The sequence below is a fragment of the Bufo bufo genome, chromosome 1 (assembly GCF_905171765.1).
Source record: "Bufo bufo chromosome 1, aBufBuf1.1, whole genome shotgun sequence".
Taxonomy (NCBI): Eukaryota; Metazoa; Chordata; class Amphibia; order Anura; family Bufonidae; genus Bufo; species Bufo bufo.
Window position 1 is genome coordinate 469,646,657 of NC_053389.1, and position 19,601 is coordinate 469,666,257.

Here is a 19,601-nt window from a genome sequence, read left to right on the forward strand (position 1 = left end):
TCTTATTAACCTATGGACGTCACTTACACTTATAGTTGTCTTATTAACCTATAGACGTCACTTACACGTATAGTTGTCTTATTAACCTATGGACGTCACTTACACTTATAGTTGTCTTATTAACCTATGGACTTCACTTACACTTATAGTTGTCTTATTAACCTATGGACGTCACTTACACTTATAGTTGTCTTATTAATATTAACCCATGGACGTCACTTACACTTATAGTTGTCTTATTATCCTATAGACGTCACTTACACTTATAGTTGTCTTATTATCCTATGGACGTCACTTACACGTATAGTTGTCTTATTAACCTATAGACGTCACTTACAATTATAGTTGTCTTATTATCCTATAGACGTCACTTACACTTATAGTTGTCTTATTAACCTATGGACGTCACTTACACGTATAGTTGTATTATTAACCTACGGACGTCACTTACACGTATAGTTGTATTATTAACCTATGGACGTCACTTACACTTATAGTTGTCTTATTATCCTATAGACGTCACTTACACGTATAGTGTTCTTATTATCCTATAGACGTCACTTACACTTATAGTTGTCTTATTAACCTATGGACGTCACTTACACTTATAGTTGTCTTATTAACCTATGGACGTCACTTACACTTATAGTTGTCTTATTAACCTATGGACGTCACTTACACTTATAGTTGTCTTATTATCCTATAGACGTCACTTACACGTATAGTTGTCTTATTATCCTATAGACGTCACTTACACTTATAGTTGTCTTATTAACCTATGGACGTCACTTACACTTATAGTTGTCTTATTAACCTATGGACGTCACTTACACGTATAGTTGTCTTATTAACCTATGGACGTCACTTACACTTATAGTTGTCTTATCAATATTAACCCATGGACGTCACTTACACTTATAGTTGTCTTATTATCCTATAGACGTCACTTACACGTATATTTGTCTTATTAACCTATGGACGTCACACGTATAGTTGTATTATTAGCCTATGGACGTCACTTACACGTATAGTTGTCTTATTAACCTATGGACGTCACTTACACTTATAGTTGTCTTATTAACTTATGGACGTCACTTATACTTATAGTTGTATTATTAACCTATGGACGTCACTTACACTTATAGTTGTATTATTAACCTATGGACGTCACTTACACTTATAGTTGTCTTATTAACCTATGGACGTCACTTACACTTATAGTTGTATTATTAACCTATGGACGTCACTTACACGTATAGTTGTCTTATTAACCTATGGACGTCACTTACACTTATAGTTGTCTTATTAACCTATGGACGTCACTTATACTTATAGTTGTATTATTAACCTATGGACGTCACTTACACTTATAGTTGTCTTATTAACCTATGGACGTCACTTACACTTATAGTTGTCTTATTAACCTATGGACGTCACTTATACTTATAGTTGTATTATTAACCTATGGACGTCACTTACACTTATAGTTGTATTATTAACCTATGGACGTCACTTATAGTTGTATTATTAACCTATGGACGTCACTTACACTTATAGTTGTATTATTAGCCTATGGACGTCACCTACACTTATAGTTGTATTATTAACCTATGAACGTCACTTACACCTATAGTTGTCTTATTAACCTATGGACGTCACTTACACTTATAGTTGTCTTATTAACCTATGGACGTCACTTACACTTATAGTTGTCTTATTATCCTATAGACGTCACTTATACGTATAGTTGTCTTATTATCCTATAGACGTCACTTACACTTATAGTTGTCTTATTAACCTATGGACGTCACTTACACTTATAGTTGTCTTATTAACCTATGGACGTCACTTACACGTATAGTTGTCTTATTAACCTATGGACGTCACTTACACTTATAGTTGTCTTATTAATATTAACCCATGGACGTCACTTACACTTATAGTTGTCTTATTATCCTATAGACGTCACTTACACGTATATTTGTCTTATTAACCTATGGACGTCACACGTATAGTTGTATTATTAGCCTATGGACGTCACTTACACGTATAGTTGTCTTATTAACCTATGGACGTCACTTACACTTATAGTTGTCTTATTAACCTATGGACGTCACTTATACTTATAGTTGTATTATTAACCTATGGACGTCACTTACACTTATAGTTGTATTATTAACCTATGGACGTCACTTACACTTATAGTTGTCTTATTAACCTATGGACGTCACTTACACTTATAGTTGTCTTATTAACCTATGGACGTCACTTATACTTATAGTTGTCTTATTAACCTATAGACGTCACTTACACTTATAGTTGTCTTATTAGCCTATGGACGTCACTTACACTTATAGTTGTCTTATTAGCCTATAAACGTCACTTACACTTATAGTTGTCTTATTAACCTATAGACGTCACTTACACTTATAGTTGTCTTATTAACCTATGGACGTCACTTACACTTATAGTTGTCTTATTAACCTATGGACGTCACTTACACTTATAGTTGTATTATTAACCTATGGACGTCACTTACACTTATAGTTGTCTTATTAACCTATGGACGTCACTTACACCTATAGTTGTCTTATTAACCTATGGACGTCACTTATACTTATAGTTGTCTTATTAACCTATGGACGTCACTTATAGTTGTATTATTAACCTATGGACGTCACTTACACTTATAGTTGTATTATTAACCTATGGACGTCACTTACACTTATAGTTGTCTTATTAACCTATGGACGTCACTTATACTTATAGTTGTATTATTAACCTATGGACGTCACTTACACTTATAGTTGTCTTATTAACCTATGGACGTCACTTACACTTATAGTTGTCTTATTAACCTATGGACGTCACTTATACTTATAGTTGTATTATTAACCTATGGACGTCACTTACACTTATAGTTGTATTATTAACCTATGGACGTCACTTATAGTTGTATTATTAACCTATGGACGTCACTTACACTTATAGTTGTCTTATTAACCTATGGACGTCACTTACACTTATAGTTGTCTTATTATCCTATAGACGTCACTTACACTTATAGTTGTATTATTAACCTATGGACGTCACTTACACTTATAGTTGTCTTATTAGCCTATGGACGTCACCTACACTTATAGTTGTATTATTAACCTATGGACGTCACTTACACTTATAGTTGTCTTATTAACCTATGGACGTCACTTACACTTATAGTTGTCTTATTATCCTATAGACGTCACTTACACTTATAGTTGTCTTATTAACCTATGGACGTCACTTACACTTATAGTTGTCTTATTAACCTATGGACGTCACTTACACTTATAGTTGTCTTATTATCCTATAGACGTCACTTACACGTATAGTTGTCTTATTATCCTATAGACGTCACTTACACTTATAGTTGTCTTATTAACCTATGGACGTCACTTACACTTATAGTTGTCTTATTAACCTATGGACGTCACTTACACGTATAGTTGTCTTATTAACCTATGGACGTCACTTACACTTATAGTTGTCTTATTAATATTAACCCATGGACGTCACTTACACTTATAGTTGTCTTATTAACCTATGGACGTCACTTACACTTATAGTTGTCTTATTATCCTATAGACGTCACTTACACGTATATTTGTCTTATTAACCTATGGACGTCACACGTATAGTTGTATTATTAGCCTATGGACGTCACTTACACGTATAGTTGTCTTATTAACCTATGGACGTCACTTACACTTATAGTTGTCTTATTAACCTATGGACGTCACTTATACTTATAGTTGTATTATTAACCTATGGACGTCACTTACACTTATAGTTGTATTATTAACCTATGGACGTCACTTACACTTATAGTTGTCTTATTAACCTATGGACGTCACTTATACTTATAGTTGTCTTATTAACCTATAGACGTCACTTACACTTATAGTTGTCTTATTAGCCTATGGACGTCACTTACACTTATAGTTGTCTTATTAGCCTATAGACGTCACTTACACGTATATTTGTCTTATTAACCTATGGACGTCACACGTATAGTTGTATTATTAGCCTATGGACGTCACTTACACGTATAGTTGTCTTATTAACCTATGGACGTCACTTACACTTATAGTTGTCTTATTAACCTATGGACGTCACTTATACTTATAGTTGTATTATTAACCTATGGACGTCACTTACACTTATAGTTGTATTATTAACCTATGGACGTCACTTACACTTATAGTTGTCTTATTAACCTATGGACGTCACTTACACTTATAGTTGTCTTATTAACCTATGGACGTCACTTATACTTATAGTTGTCTTATTAACCTATAGACGTCACTTACACTTATAGTTGTCTTATTAGCCTATGAACGTCACTTACACGTATAGTTGTCTTATTAACCTATGGACGTCACTTACACTTATAGTTGTCTTATTAACCTATAGACGTCACTTACACTTATAGTTGTCTTATTAACCTATGGACGTCACTTACACTTATAGTTGTCTTATTAACCTATGGACGTCACTTACACTTATAGTTGTCTTATTAACCTATGGACGTCATTTACAGTTGTCTTATTAACCTATGGACGTCACTTACACTTATAGTTGTCTTATTAACCTATGGACGTCACTTACACCTATTGTTGTCTTATTAACCTATGGACGTCACTTATACTTATAGTTGTCTTATTAACCTATGGACGTCACTTACACTTATAGTTGTCTTATTAACCTATGGACGTCACTTACACTTATAGTTGTCTTATTAACCTATGGACGTCACTTACACTTATAGTTGTCTTATTAACCGATAGACGTCACTTATAGTTGTATTATTAACCTATGGACATCACTTACACGTATAGTTGTCTTATTAACCTATGGACGTCACTTATAGTTGTCTTATTAACCTATGGACGTCACTTACATGTATAGTTGTCTTAATAACCTATGGACGTCACTTACACTTACAGTTGTCTTATTAACCTATGGACGTCACTTACACTTATAGTTGTGTTATTAACCTATAAACGTCACTTACACTTATAGTTGTCTTATTAACCTATAGACGTCACTTACACTTATAGTTGTCTTATTAACCTATGGACGTCACTTACACTTATAGTTGTCTTATTAACCTATGGACGTCACTTACACTTATAGTTGTCTTATTAACCTATAAACGTCACTTACACTTATAGTTGTCTTATTAACCTATAGACGTCACTTATACTTATAGTTGTCTTATTAACCTATGGACGTCACTTACACTTATAGTTGTCTTATTAACCTATGGACGTCACTTACACTTATAGTTGTCTTATTAACCGATAGACGTCACTTATAGTTGTATTATTAACCTATGGACATCACTTACACGTATAGTTGTCTTATTAACCTATGGACGTCACTTATAGTTGTCTTATTAACCTATGGACGTCACTTACATGTATAGTTGTCTTAATAACCTATGGACGTCACTTACACTTACAGTTGTCTTATTAACCTATGGACGTCACTTACACTTATAGTTGTGTTATTAACCTATAAACGTCACTTACACTTATAGTTGTCTTATTAACCTATAGACGTCACTTACACTTATAGTTGTCTTATTAACCTATGGACGTCACTTACACTTATAGTTGTCTTATTAACCTATGGACTTCACTTACACTTATAGTTGTCTTATTAACCTATAAACGTCACTTACACTTATAGTTGTCTTATTAACCTATAGACGTCACTTATACTTATAGTTGTCTTATTAACCTATTGACGTCACTTATACTTACTAGGCCCCTTTTCAGACGAGCGAGGCACCTAAACTCCCAGCACTGCCGGGGTCACATAGCATTATACTGATTTATGATGCTATGTAACCCTTACAGTTCTGGAATGTATTGGATAAGGCCTCATGCACACGACCGTATGTATTTTGCGGTCCACAAAAAATACGGATGACGTCCGTGTACATTCCGTATTCTGCGGAACGGAACAGCTGGCCCCTAATAGAACAGTCCTGTTCTTGTCCGTAATGCGGACAATAATAGGACATGTTCTTTTGTTTTGCAGAACGGAAATACAGACAAACGGAAACAGAATGCACCTTCAGTTTTTTTTGCTGACCCATTGAAATGAAGGGTAGCGCATACGGTCCACAAAAAACCCCCAGAACGGACACAGAAAGAAAATACGTTCGTGTGCATGAGGCCTAACAGTGACAGCATTATGTCAGTGTCATCTAATACATTCCAGAACTGCAAGGGTTAGGGCTCTTTCACACTTCCGGCATAGAGTTCCGTCTCAATGCCGGAAGAATCCTGATCAGTTTTATCCTAATGCATTCTGAATGGAGAGAAATCCGTTCAGGATGCATCAGGATGTCTTCAGTTCCGGACCGGAACGTTTTTTGACCGGAGAAAATACCGCAGCATGCTGCGCTTTTTGCTCCGGTCAAAAATCCTGAACACTTGCCGCAAGGCCGGATACGGAATTAATGCCCCCTGAAAGGCATTGATCCGGATCCGGCCTTAAGCTAAACGTCGTTTCGGCGCATTGCCGGATCTGACGTTTAGCTTTTTCAGAGTGGTTACCATGGCTGCCGGGACGCTAAAGTCCTGGCAGCCATTGTAAAGTGTAGTGGGGAGCGGGGGAGCAGTATACTTACCGTCCGTGCGGCTCCCCGGGCGCTCCAGAGTGACGTCAGGGCGCCCCACGTGCATGGATGACGTGTCGCATGGATCACGTCATCCATGCGCATGGGGCGCTCTGACGTCATTCTGGAGCGCCCTGGGAGCCGCACGGACTGTAAGTATACTGCTCCTCCGCTCCCCACTACTACTATGGCAGCCAGGACTTTAATAGCGTCCTGGGTGCCATAGTAACACTGAACGCATTTTGAAGACGGATCCGTCTTCAACTGCTTTCAGTTCACTTGCGTTTTTACGGATCCGGCGTGTAATTCCGGCAAATGGAGTACACGCCGTATCCGGACAACGCAAGTGTGAAAGAGGCCTTACATAGCATTATAAACCAGTATAATGCTATGTGACCCCGGCAGTGCTGGAAGTTCAGGGCGGGTGCTGCGCTGCGAGTCCGCAGCAAGACACTCTTTCATCTGAAAGGGGCCTTAAGGGTACAACCACATGGCACAGGCATGTGGCTGTACAGGCCGCACCAGGCCCATGTCGGACTTTGGAATTTACCAACTGAGGGTATAAAAACCAATTAGACACAAAGGAGGGTCATTACCACTGAGGAAGGGGAGAGCCGTCCCCGAAACGCGTTTGGTTTCGAGAGATCTAATATGAGATCGTAACATGACCCGTTTGTAAGAAGAAGCACTTCTACTATGCGACATAACAGTGCACTGTAAGATTGTTACAAGATTTTTTTCTTCCTGGAGATACTGGCCGTTAGAACGAAAGTTTGAGGTAAAAAAAAATCGACAATCCCAGCCTTGTATGCCTATACGTCATTTCCGGAGCGACAAACTCACCTCCGAACACACGTGGGACGCTGACCGAGAAACAGCCGGGACGCCGGCATTCAGCGAGCCCCGAACAACCTGACTGACCGGCCGGCACTGAGGGAAGGTAAGCCCACAATAGTGGGTGATTACTAGGCACATTGAAATTGGCAATTTTCAAGTTAGTTTTGTGCAAAAAGAAATAATTACGTTTGAAAACAACTGCAATTGGAACATTGACTTTATCCTAGCGGACATTACTCTGTCTTGTTTTTCTCCACACAGGACATAATTAAGGCAGATCCTCCTTTTTTTTCTTCACAGGAACTTATCTGCGAATAGTTATATTTCTCTTGCAATAACCATTAGATTAATATGAGGATCAATGCATGACATAGGATGTTGAAATATATGCTTCATGATATCATGCTACAATAAGTGCAATACTGTGCGAAACCTTCTAAATAGTAATCTAGTGATATCATTTATATCAAATTTTCTTATAAATTTACCTTTTATTCTTTTACTCTTTTATGTATAAGTACAATAAACTTTGTGATTTGCACTAATCCATAGGGTCCCATGTGTTGAGTGTGCCAGTCTTCCAGTACCATACATCATTTTTTGCATTCTTGAAGGGTGAATCATTTTAGACTAGAGCACCTCTCTGTGGCTGTGAGGGGGTGAGCTATTTCCCATATTATAATCCTACAGAAAGAAAATACGTTTGTGTGCATGAGGCCTAACAGTGACAGGATTATGTCAGTGTCATCTAATACATTCCAGAACTGCAAGGGTTACATAGCATTATAAACCAGTATAATGCTATGTGACCCCGGCAGTGCTGGAAGTTCAGGCCAGGTGCTGCACTGCGAGTCCGCAGCAAGACACTCTTTCATCTGAAAGGGGCCTTAAGGGTACAACCACATGGCACAGGCATGTGGCTGTACAGGCCGCACCAGGCCCTAAATAAACTGACGAGACTGCACTGTTTAGGTGGTCTGCATTGTTAATGACCACAGGGCCCCTGCAATACTGCACTGCCATTAACAATGCAGACCAGCTAAAACTAGTTTTAATAAAGGGGTAAACCCATGGTTAATATAAAAAAAAGAAAAAGTTAGACATCATATAGTACATGAAATTCTATTCCTAACAAAGCTAGAACCAGCCCTGTACCTCACATGAATCCAGAGATTATTCTATTCATTGTTCCAATTGCTCAGGGGGCATGTCCTTTCTGCAGCAGCTTTCTCCCTATCACACCTAAAGCCGAATGTACACGGCCGTGAGCGGTCCGTGGTAACACGGCCTGAATTCCTGCTGAGAGCAGGAGCGCACGGCGTCATTGTTTGCTTTGACACTATGCGCTTTATGCCGCCACTGCACTACAGTAATACACTCGTATGTACGATTGTTATACTGTACTGCAGCGGCGGCATGAAGCGCACGGCGTCATAGCAACCAATGACGCCGTGCGCTCCTGCTCTCAGCAGGAATCCAGGCCGTGTTACCACGGACCGCTCACGGCCGTGTGCATTCGGCTTAAGAAGGCAGTTGAAGGTTGAAACTCAGCGAGGTGGACAGAGAAATAAAAAAGGGAAAACAGTAGGTGGCGCTATACAGATAAATTTTATTGAATAACTCAGCAGCTGTGCTAAATTTTTAATTACATTCAGTTAAAAAAGTATTCAGATCCAGGTGCTGAGTAGCTGCATTTATCAGTGTATGTAATGAACGGCTTGTCTGCTGTTCCAGTATGTACAGTCGTGGCCAAAAGTTTTGAGAATTACATAAATATTGGAAAAGTTGCTGCTTAAAGGGTTTCTGTCACCCCGCAAAACTCATATTTTTTTTTTTTGGATAGTTAGATTCCTCATAGTGCGATATAGGAGAATATAATGCTCTTACTTACTTTCATGTGGCCGATTCTTTATAAAACGAACTTTTATAATATGTAAATGAGGGCTCTACCAGCAAGTAGGGCGTCTACTTGCTGGTAGCTGCTGCAGAAATCCGCCCCCTCGCCGTGTTGATTGACAGGGCCAGGCGTGATCTTCTCCTCCGGCTGGCCCTGTCAGTAATTCAAAAATCGCGCGCCTCGCGTCATTCGGCGCAGGCGCTCTGAGATGTGGAGGCTCGTATCCTCAGCACTCCCTCAGTGCGCCTGCGCCGATGACATCACCGAAAGAGAAGCCGAATGACGCGAGGCGCGCGATTTTTGAATTACTGACAGGGCCAGCCGGAGGAGGAGATCACGGCTGGCCCTGTCAATCAACACGGCGAGGGGGCGGATTTCTGCAGCAGCTACCAGCAAGTAGACGCCCTACTTGCTGGTAGAGCCCTCATTTACATATTATAAAAGTTCGTTTTATAAAGAATCGGCCGCATGAAAGTAAGTAAGAGCATTATATTCTCCTATATCGCACTATGAAGAATCTAACTATCCAAAAAAAAAAAAAATGAGTTTTGCGGGGTGACAGAAACCCTTTAAGTTTTTATAATAGCAATTTGCATATACTCCAGAATGTTATGAAGAGTGATCAGATGAATTGCATAGTCCTTCTTTGCCATGAAAATTAACTTAATCCCAAAAAAACCTTTCCACTGCATTTCATTGCTGTCATTAAAGGACCTGCTGAGATGATTTCAGTAATCGTCTTGTTAACTCAGGTGAGAATGTTGACGAGCACAAGGCTGGAGATCATTATGTCAGGCTGATTGGGTTAAAATGGCAGACTTGACATGTTAAAAGGAGGGTGTTGCTCGAAATCATTGTTCTTCCATTGTTAACCATGGTGACCTGCAAAGAAACTCGTGCAGCCATCATTGCGTTGCATAAAAATGGCTTCACAGGCAAGGATATTGTGGCTACTAAGATTGCACCTCAATCGACAATTTATAGGATCATCAAGAACTTCAAGGAAAGAGGTTCAATTCTTGTTAAGAAGGCTTCAGGGCGTCCAAGAAAGTCCAACAAGCGCCAAGATCGTCTCCTAAAGAGGATTCAGCTGCGGGATCGGAGTGCCACCAGTGCAGAGCTTGCTCAGGAATGGCAGCAGGCAGGTGTGAGCGCATCTGCACGCACAGTGAGTCGAAGATTTTTGGAACATGGCCTGGTGTCAAGAAGGGCAGCAAAGAAGCCACTTTTCTCCAAAAAAAACATGAGGGACAGATTGATCTTCTGCAGAAAGTATGGTGAATGGACTGCTGAGGACTGGGGCAAAGTCATATTCTCCGATGAAGCCTCTTTACGATTGTTTGGGGCATCTGGAAAAAGGCTTGTTCGGAGAAGAAAAGGTGAGCGCTACCATCAGTCCTGTGTCATGCCAACAGTAAAGCATCCTGAGACCATTCATGTGTGGGGTTGCTTCTCATCCAAGGGAGTGGGCTCACTCACAATTTTGCCCAAAAACACAGCCATGAATAAAGAATGGTACCAAAACACCCTCCAACAGCAACTTCTTCCAACAATCCAACAACAGTTTGGTGAAGAACAATGCATTTTCCAGCACGATGGAGCACCGTGCCATAAGGCAAAAGTGATAACTAAGTGGCTCGGGGAACAAAACGTTGACATTTTGGGTCCATGGCCTGGAAACTCCCCAGATCTTAATCCCATTGAGAACTTGTGGTCAATCCTCAAGAGGCGGGTGGACAAACAAAAACCCACTAATTCTGACAAACTCCAAGAAGTGAAAGAATGGGTTGCTATCAGTCAGGAATTGGCCCAGAAGTTGATTGAGAGCATGCCCAGTCGAATTGCAGTGGTCCTGAAAAAGAAGGGCCAACACTGCAAATACTGACTCTTTGCATAAATGTCATGTAATTGTCGATAAAAGCCTTTGAAACGTATGAAGTGCGTGTAATTATATTTCACTACATCACAGAAACAACTGAAACAAAGATCTAAAAGCAGTTTAGCAGCAAACTTTGTGAAAACGAATATTTGTGTCATTCTCAAAACTTTTGGCCACGACTGTAGATGGAGGAGCATTGACATTCTTAACATTTTCAGCAGTGCACTAGACACTGTCTAGACATTGATCAAATAACCTATCGGTGTCTCATTGGAACATGTAGATTTACACAGAGCTGCAGCTGTTACATATATAAGGTGACACTTGGAGGACATCATCACCTTCATTTACAAACTGATTGAGCTTCAAAAACCTCCCCACCCCCTTGGCTGTAATGTATATATGTTCTGCAAGTTAACTGATATTTGCAGTATATAAATGTGATCTTTATTTCGTTTTGGTGCCCATACACAGTGCAGTACAGCCATGGGATCTGCGTGCGGATTCCCGCTAATTGCCATACTGCATCTGTACTTGCCTGGTCACACCTGTAACTAGCATGCAGATCCCATAGCTGGACTGCACAATGTATGGGCACCCTTTAGAGCGGTTTTAATTATTGACTTTAATTCAGGCCTCCGACAGATCCCATTCTAGTCAATGGGGTATATTGGGCGCCTTTTGTTACCATAATTTGACAGCTTTGTCAAGCCACAGTTCACCCCCATAATTGCCAGTCAGCCCCCCAAATTGTCAACCTCAGTTTCCCATATAATTTTCAGCTACAGCCCACCCCTATAATTGTCAGCCACAGCCTCCCATGATAGTAATCCCCTATCTTGTGGATGATTCTGTGAAAACCTATTTAACCCCTTTAAAGGGACACTGACAGGCCCTATAAACATATTTAGTTATTCCTATGCAGTCATAGATCTATTAAAGTGTATTCCAATGATATAAGAGTACCCCCTGTCCGCATTGTAAACCATGTAAAAACAACTTTATATTGATCTGTCAATCACATTTCTTTATTCCCAAGGGGCGTTTTTTCACATTTCTTTATTCCCAAGGGGCGTTTTTTCACATTTCTTTATGCCCAAGGGGCGTTTTTTCACATTTCTTTATGCCCAAGGGGCGTTTTTTCTCCTACCTTCGTGCCCAGCCGCGCCTCAACTGTCGCTTCCTAGCGCCGCCCAGCGCAGTGAATAATAATGAGCTGGGCGGCACTAGGAAGCGACAGTTGAGGCGCGGCTGCGCACGAAGGTAGGAGAAAAAACGCCCCTTGGCCATAAAGAAATGTGATTGACAGATCAATATAAAGTTGTTTTTACATGGTTTACAATGCGGACAGGGGGTACTCTTATATCATTGGAATACACTTTAATAGATCTATGACTGCATAGGAATAACTAAATATGTTTATAGGGCCTGTCAGTGTCCCTTTAAGGTATTATTTCATGATTAATGTAAAAAATGAGATGATATAGTACTGTAAATTATAACACCTTTCTAACAAGGCTAGAACCAGCCCTGTACTTCACATGCATCCAGAGATCTCCCCATTCATTGCTCCAATTGCCCTGCTAGATTCTCTTCAGGCTGGCAGCTCAGGGAATGTGTTCTTTCTCAATGGGAATGCCCTTTCTGCTGTAGTTCTCTCCTTATGAAAGCGCAATGGGAAGTGTCCTTTCTCATAGGGTGTGTATTTTCTGCTGCATCTCTCTCCTTGTAACTGTCACAGTCTCTAATTGCAGATGTGGCTGGTGGAAGTTGAAGGATCGAACAGAGCATGTGCGACCATCTTTGCAAGGTTGATGGAGACAGAACAAATTGCAGGTGACACTATACAGATAGATTTTATTGAATAACAACTCCTTCAAGGACCAGCTTATTTTGGGCCTTCAGGTCCAAGTGATTTTTTTAATCTTCAAATTCCAAGCAGGGTCAGGCTGGACAACAAGAGTATCAGAATATCAGAAGCTCTGATATAATTATGGACCTCAAATATCCAGAAGCAAAAAAAAACAAAACATTTGTCCGCTTTTGGAGCCAATCACTTGCCAATAGGGTCTATTTCTTTGAAAACCTGTGAAACTTTATTGATGATATAAGTGATGGGCCTTAAAGGATAACTGTCGTATATATTTTTTTTTGGAGTATTGGATTGTGGTGATTAATATCTCCTTGGTGGCCCTATTTCAACTTTTCACTGTGTATTCAATTACCCCTTAATTCCACATTTTTGTTCCCTGTACTGCCTATTTTTTACCTGTGCTTAACCACCTCCGGACCGCCTAACGCACGGATGCGTCCGGAAGGTGGTTGATTCATTCCTCCTGGACGCATCAGTGCGTCATCTCGCGAGACGCGAGATTTCCTGTGAACGCGCGCACATAGGTGCGCGTGTTCACAGGATCGGAAGGTAAGCGAGTGGATCTCCAGCCTGCCAGCGGCGATCGTTCGCTGGCAGGCTGGAGATGCGATTTTTTTTAACCCCTAACAGGTATATTAGACGCTGTTTTGATAACAGCGTCTAATATACCTGCTACCTGGTCCTCTGGTGGTCCCTTTTGTTTGGATCGACCACCAGAGGACACAGGTAGCTCAGTAATAAGTAGCACCAAGCACCACACTACACTACACCCCCCCCCCCCTGTCACTTATTAACCCCTGATCACCCCATATAGACTCCCTGATCACCCCCCTGTCATTGATCACCCCCCTGTAAGGCTCCATTCAGACGTCCGTATGATTTTTACGGATCCACTGATACATGGATCGGATCCGCAAAACGCATACGGACATCTGAATGCAGCCTTACAGGGGGGTGATCACCCCATATAGACTCCCTGATCACCCCCCTGTCATTGATCACCCCATTGTAAGGCTCCATTCAGACGTCCAAATGATTTTTACGGATCCACTGATACATGGATCGGATCCGCAAAACACATACGGACGTCTGAATGGAGCCTTACAGGGGGGTGATCAATGACAGGGGGTGATCACCCCATATAGACTCCCTGATCACCCCCCTGTCATTGATCACCCCCCTGTCATTGATCACCCCCCTGTCATTGATCACCCCCCTGTAAGGCTGCATTCAGATGTCCGTATGATTTTTACGGATCCACTGATACATGGATCGGATCCGCAAAACACATACGGACATCTGAATGGAGCCTTATAGGGGGGTGATCAATGACAGGGGGGTGATCACCCCATATAGACTCCCTGATCACCCCCCTGTCATTGATCACCCCCCTGTAAGGCTGCATTCAGATGTCCGTATGATTTTTACGGATCTACTGATTCATGGATCGGATCCGCAAAACACATACGGACCCTTTTGTTTGGATCGACCACCAGAGGACACAGGTAGCTCAGTAATAAGTAGCACCAAGCACAACACTACACTACACCCCCCCTGTCACTTATTAACCCCTGATCACCCCATATAGACTCCCTGATCACCCCCCCTATCATTGATCACCCCCCGTCATTGATCACCCCCCTGTAAGGCTCCATTCAGACGTCCGTATGATTTTTACGGATCCACTGATACATGGATCGGATCCGCAAAACGCATACGGACATCTGAATGCAGCCTTACAGGGGGGTGATCACCCCATATAGACTCCCTGATCACCCCCCTGTCATTGATCACCCCCCTGTAAGGCTGCATTCAGATGTCCGTATGATTTTTACGGATCCACTGATACATGGATCGGATCCGCAAAACGCATACGGACATCTGAATGCAGCCTTACAGGGGGTTGATCAATGACGGGGGTGATCACCCCATATAGACTCCCTGATCACCCCCCTGTCATTGATCACCCCCCTGTAAGGCTGCATTCAGATGTCCGTATGATTTTTACGGATCCACTGATACATGGATCGGATCCGCAAAACGCATACGGACATCTGAATGCAGCCTTACAGGGGGTTGATCAATGACGGGGGTGATCACCCCATATAGACTTCCTGATCACCCCCCTGTCATTGATCACCCCCCTGTAAGGCTGCATTCAGATGTCCGTATGATTTTTACGGATCCACTGATACATGGATCGGATCCGCAAAACGCATACGGACATCTGAATGCAGCCTTACAGGGAGGTGATCAATGACGGGGGTGATCACCCCATATAGACTCCCTGATCACCCCCCTGTCATTGATCACCCCCCTGTAAGGCTCCATTCAGACGTCCGTATGATTTTTACGGATCCACTGATACATGGATCGGATCCGCAAAACACATACAGGCGTCTGAATGGAGCCTTACAGGGGGGTGATCACCCCATATAGACTCCCTGATCATCCCCCTGTCATTGATCACCCCATTGTAAGGCTCCATTCAGACGTCCAAATGATTTTTACGGATCCACTGATACATGGATCGGATCCGCAAAACACATACGGACGTCTGAATGGAGCCTTACAGGGGGGTGATCAATGACAGGGGGTGATCACCCCATATAGACTCCCTGATCACCCCCCTGTCATTGATCACCCCCCTGTCATTGATCACCCCCCTGTCATTGATCACCTCCCTGTCATTGATCACCCCCCTGTCATTGATCACCCCCCTGTCATTGATCACCCCCCTGTAAGGCTGCATTCAGATGTCCGTATGATTTCTACGGATCCACTGATACATGGATCGGATCCGCAAAACACATACGGACATCTGAATGGAGCCTTATAGGGGGGTGATCAATGACAGGGGGGTGATCACCCCATATAAACTCCCTGATCACCCCCCTGTCATTGATCACCCCCCTGTCATTGATCACCCCCCTGTAAGGCTGCATTCAGATGTCCGTATGATTTTTACGGATCTACTGATTCATGGATCGGATCCGCAAAACACATACGGACATCTGAATGGAGCCTTATAAGGGGGTGATCAATGACAGGGGGGTGATCACCCCATATAGACTCCCTGATCACCCCCCTGTCATTGATCACCCCCCTGTCATTGATCACCCCCCTGTAAGGCTCCATTCAGACATTTTTTTGGCCCAAGTTAGCGGAAATTATTTTTTTTTTCTTACAAAGTCTCATATTCCACTAACTTGTGTCAAAAAATAAAATCTCACATTAACTCACCATACCCCTCACGGAATCCAAATGCGTAAAAATTTTTAGACATTTATATTCCAGACTTCTTCTCACGTTTCAGGGCCCCTAGAATGCCAGGGCAGTATAAATACCCCACATGTGACCCCATTTCGGAAAGAAGACACCCCAAGGTATTCCGTGAGGGGCATATTGAGTCCATGAAAGATTTAAATTTTTGTCCCAAGTTAGCGGAAAGGGAGACTTTGTGAGAAAAAAATATATATATATCAATTTCCGCTAACTTGTGCCACAAAAAAAATATTTCTATGAACTCGCCATGCCCCTCATTGAATACCTTGGGCTGTCTTCTTTCCAAAATGGGGTCACATGTGGGGTATTTATACTGCCCTGGCATTCTAGGGGCCCTAAAGCGTGAGAAGAAGTCTGGGATCCAAATGTCTAAAAATGCCCTCATAAAAGGAATGTGGGCCCCTTTGCGCATCTAGGCTGCAAAAAAGTGTCACACATCTGGTATCGCCGTACTCAGGAGAAGTTGGGCAATGTGTTTTGGGGTGTCATTCTACATATACCCATGCTGGGTGAGATAAATATCTTGGTCAAATGCCAACTTTGTATAAAAAATGGGAAAAGTTGTCTTTTGCCGAGATATTTCTCTCACCCAGCATGAGTATATGTAAAAAGACACCCCAAAACACATTGGCCAACTACTCCTGAATACGGCGATACCACATGTGTGACACTTTTTTGCAGCCTAGGTGGGCAAAGGGGCCCACATTCCAAAGAGCACCTTTCCGATTTCACAGGTCATTTACCTACTTACCACACATTAGGGCCCCTAGAATGCCAGGGCAGTATAACTACCCCACAAGTGACCCCATTTTGGAAAGAAGACACCCCAAGGTATTCCGTGAGGGGCATGGCGAGTTCCTAGAATTTTTTATTTTTTGTCACAAGTTAGCGGAAAATTATGATTTTTTTTTTTCTTACAAAGTCTCATATTCCACTAACTTGTGACAAAAAATAAAAACTTCCATGAACTCACTATGCCCATCACGAAATTCCTTGGGGTGTCTTCTTTACAAAATGGGGTCACTTGTGGGGTAGTTATACTTTCCTGGCATTTTAGGGGCCGAATGCGTGAGAAGTGGTTTGAAATCAAAATCTGTAAAAAATGGCCAGTGAAATCCGAAAGGTGCTCTTTGGAATGTGTGCCCCTTTGCCCACCTAGGCTGCAAAAAAGTGTCACACATCTGGTATCCCCGTACTCAGGAGAAGTTGGGCAATGTGTTTTGGGGTGTCTTTTTACATATACCCATGCTGGGTGAGAGAAATATCTTGGCAAAAGACAACTTTTCCCATTTTTTTTATACAAAGTTGGCATTTGACCGAGATATTTATCTCACCCAGCATGGGTATATGTAAAATGACAACCCAAAACACATTGCCCAACTTCTCCTGAGTACAGGGGGTACCAGATGTGTGACACTTTTTTGCAGCCTAGGTGGGTGTGGCGAAACCGACCTCGCCACTGGGTTTTGGAGAGGACTGGCTGCTGGCCTCTTGCCCCAGGATTATGGGCCATATACTAACTTTTAAACCCCTGAACCGATTCAAGTGAATTTTGGATAGGTTTGTCCCCACGTTATACTGTTTGAATTAATGTAAGTTATATGTATGGCCAATGTAAACTCACAAAGTTGTAACAATTTATAATAAGTGTAACTTGTCAGCTTGGGAGGAATATGCGGGTGTGTTTCTATTGTGCCATTGTCCCATTGTGTGTTTAAATGGTGATGTCTGTCCTGTTGTCTGCGCATGTGTATTGGCGATCTCCCTTTGTCCTCAGAGATAATTGGATTGCTCTTCAGGTTGTCTGGACAGAGAGGAGGAAACCATGATGCATTGTGGGGATATGTTGTCCTATGTCAGTCTTCATTCTGGTCCTCTGGGGGCGTGAACGATTGGTTGCTGTTGTATCATTGTATGTGTTGTAAATTACTGATTGGTTGTATTTCAAACCCCTGTGGGCAGTACTATGTTTGTGGTTTATGAATAAAAGAGGCTGTACGTGAAGTACAGTCAGACCACTGTTTGACCCTCAACACGGAGCCTTGTCTCGTTATTGGGGGGATTCACTGTATGCTGTTAGAGGACCGATTGCCAGAGGTGTAAGCTGATCCCTGTTCGTCTGCTAGCAGCTATTCGTGAGGTTCCAGTTTGGAGTGCTATTTTATATCCAGTTCGGGAGTTTGGTGTATCCTGCAGTAGCTGTGCCTGTCTCTCAGAAAGGGGCTTATCGCCTAAACGGATTTTAACCCCTTGTCTGCGGAAACGGTCCGTTACATTGGTGGCAAGCAGCGGGATCGTTTCTACAGCCAGAAGGACAGCTACAAAGAAACATCATTCCCTGGAATTACAATTTGAGGGCAACGCATGTCCCAGTACAGCGACCCTGACAGCACCAGAATGGAAACAGCAGTGGAGTACGATGAGGGTGTCATGGATGACCGAGATGCAGTCCGCAAAGGCATCTGGTACCAGGTACTGGGTATTGTGGAGTATATGCAGGACGAGAGACTCCCCACGGAAGACCAGCGGTTGCAGAAGCGAGTAGCCCTGCGGATGCCCTTCCTGGGAGAGCAGCCCCGGGAGGAATGGGTAAAGGAATTGGAACTCCTAGCATGGCGAGAGCTGTGGCTGGAAGATGCCTACCAGGCGCTCTGGTGGTATGGGGCACAGTACCTACCCAGGACAGCTGAGCATGACAAGCCGGAGGGAGAGGAGTTTGATGGTCCTGGCTTGTTATGGGAGACCTTTTCAGAGCTGGAGTTTGGGAGCCCTACACAAGCCCGGTTCCATGATCTCTTGGAATGGAGGGAGAGCAGGTATGACTGGGACGACACTCATGAGATTGAGCAGGACCTGGTCCACCTGGTGACCCGGGAGATGGAGCTGGAACAGGGCTACCAGCAGCTGTTCCACGCCAGTGAGAAGGCTCAGCAGGACAGTAAGGTGACAGACCCAGTCTCCATTCCCCAGCGGCAGTGTGAATTGCAGGGAATTGGGAGCCCAGTCTCCATTCCCCAGCGGCAGTGTGAAGTGCAGGGAGAGGAGAGCAGCGTCCTCCCTCCTCAGCGGCAGGCGGAGTTACAGGGGGCAGAGGTAGTTGTTCCTGCCCCCCAGCAGCAGCATGATTTTTTGGGAATTGGGAGCCCAGTCTCCATTCCCC

The 19,601-nt window shown here is 42.5% G+C and overlaps 1 long non-coding RNA gene across 3 annotated transcripts; it reads right to left on the minus strand.

Moving 5' to 3' along the window:
* Nucleotides 1–2,410: 2,410 nt before the first annotated feature.
* LOC120979910 lies at nucleotides 2,411–5,634 on the minus strand. 3 transcript variants are annotated; one of them, XR_005774420.1, is made up of 4 exons: nucleotides 4,333–4,355; nucleotides 3,843–4,032; nucleotides 3,581–3,618; nucleotides 2,411–2,446 (listed from the first exon to the last, which is right to left on the minus strand). It is a non-coding gene; the product is annotated as an uncharacterized LOC120979910 (long non-coding RNA). The 3 variants fall into 3 exon arrangements; XR_005774426.1 differs by lacking the exons at nucleotides 2,411–2,446; nucleotides 4,333–4,355 and adding exons at nucleotides 2,541–2,579; nucleotides 5,595–5,634 and having other exon boundaries at nucleotides 3,562–3,618; XR_005774414.1 differs by lacking the exon at nucleotides 2,411–2,446 and adding an exon at nucleotides 2,541–2,579 and having other exon boundaries at nucleotides 3,562–3,618.
* Between the last annotated feature and the right edge of the window lie 13,967 nt (nucleotides 5,635–19,601).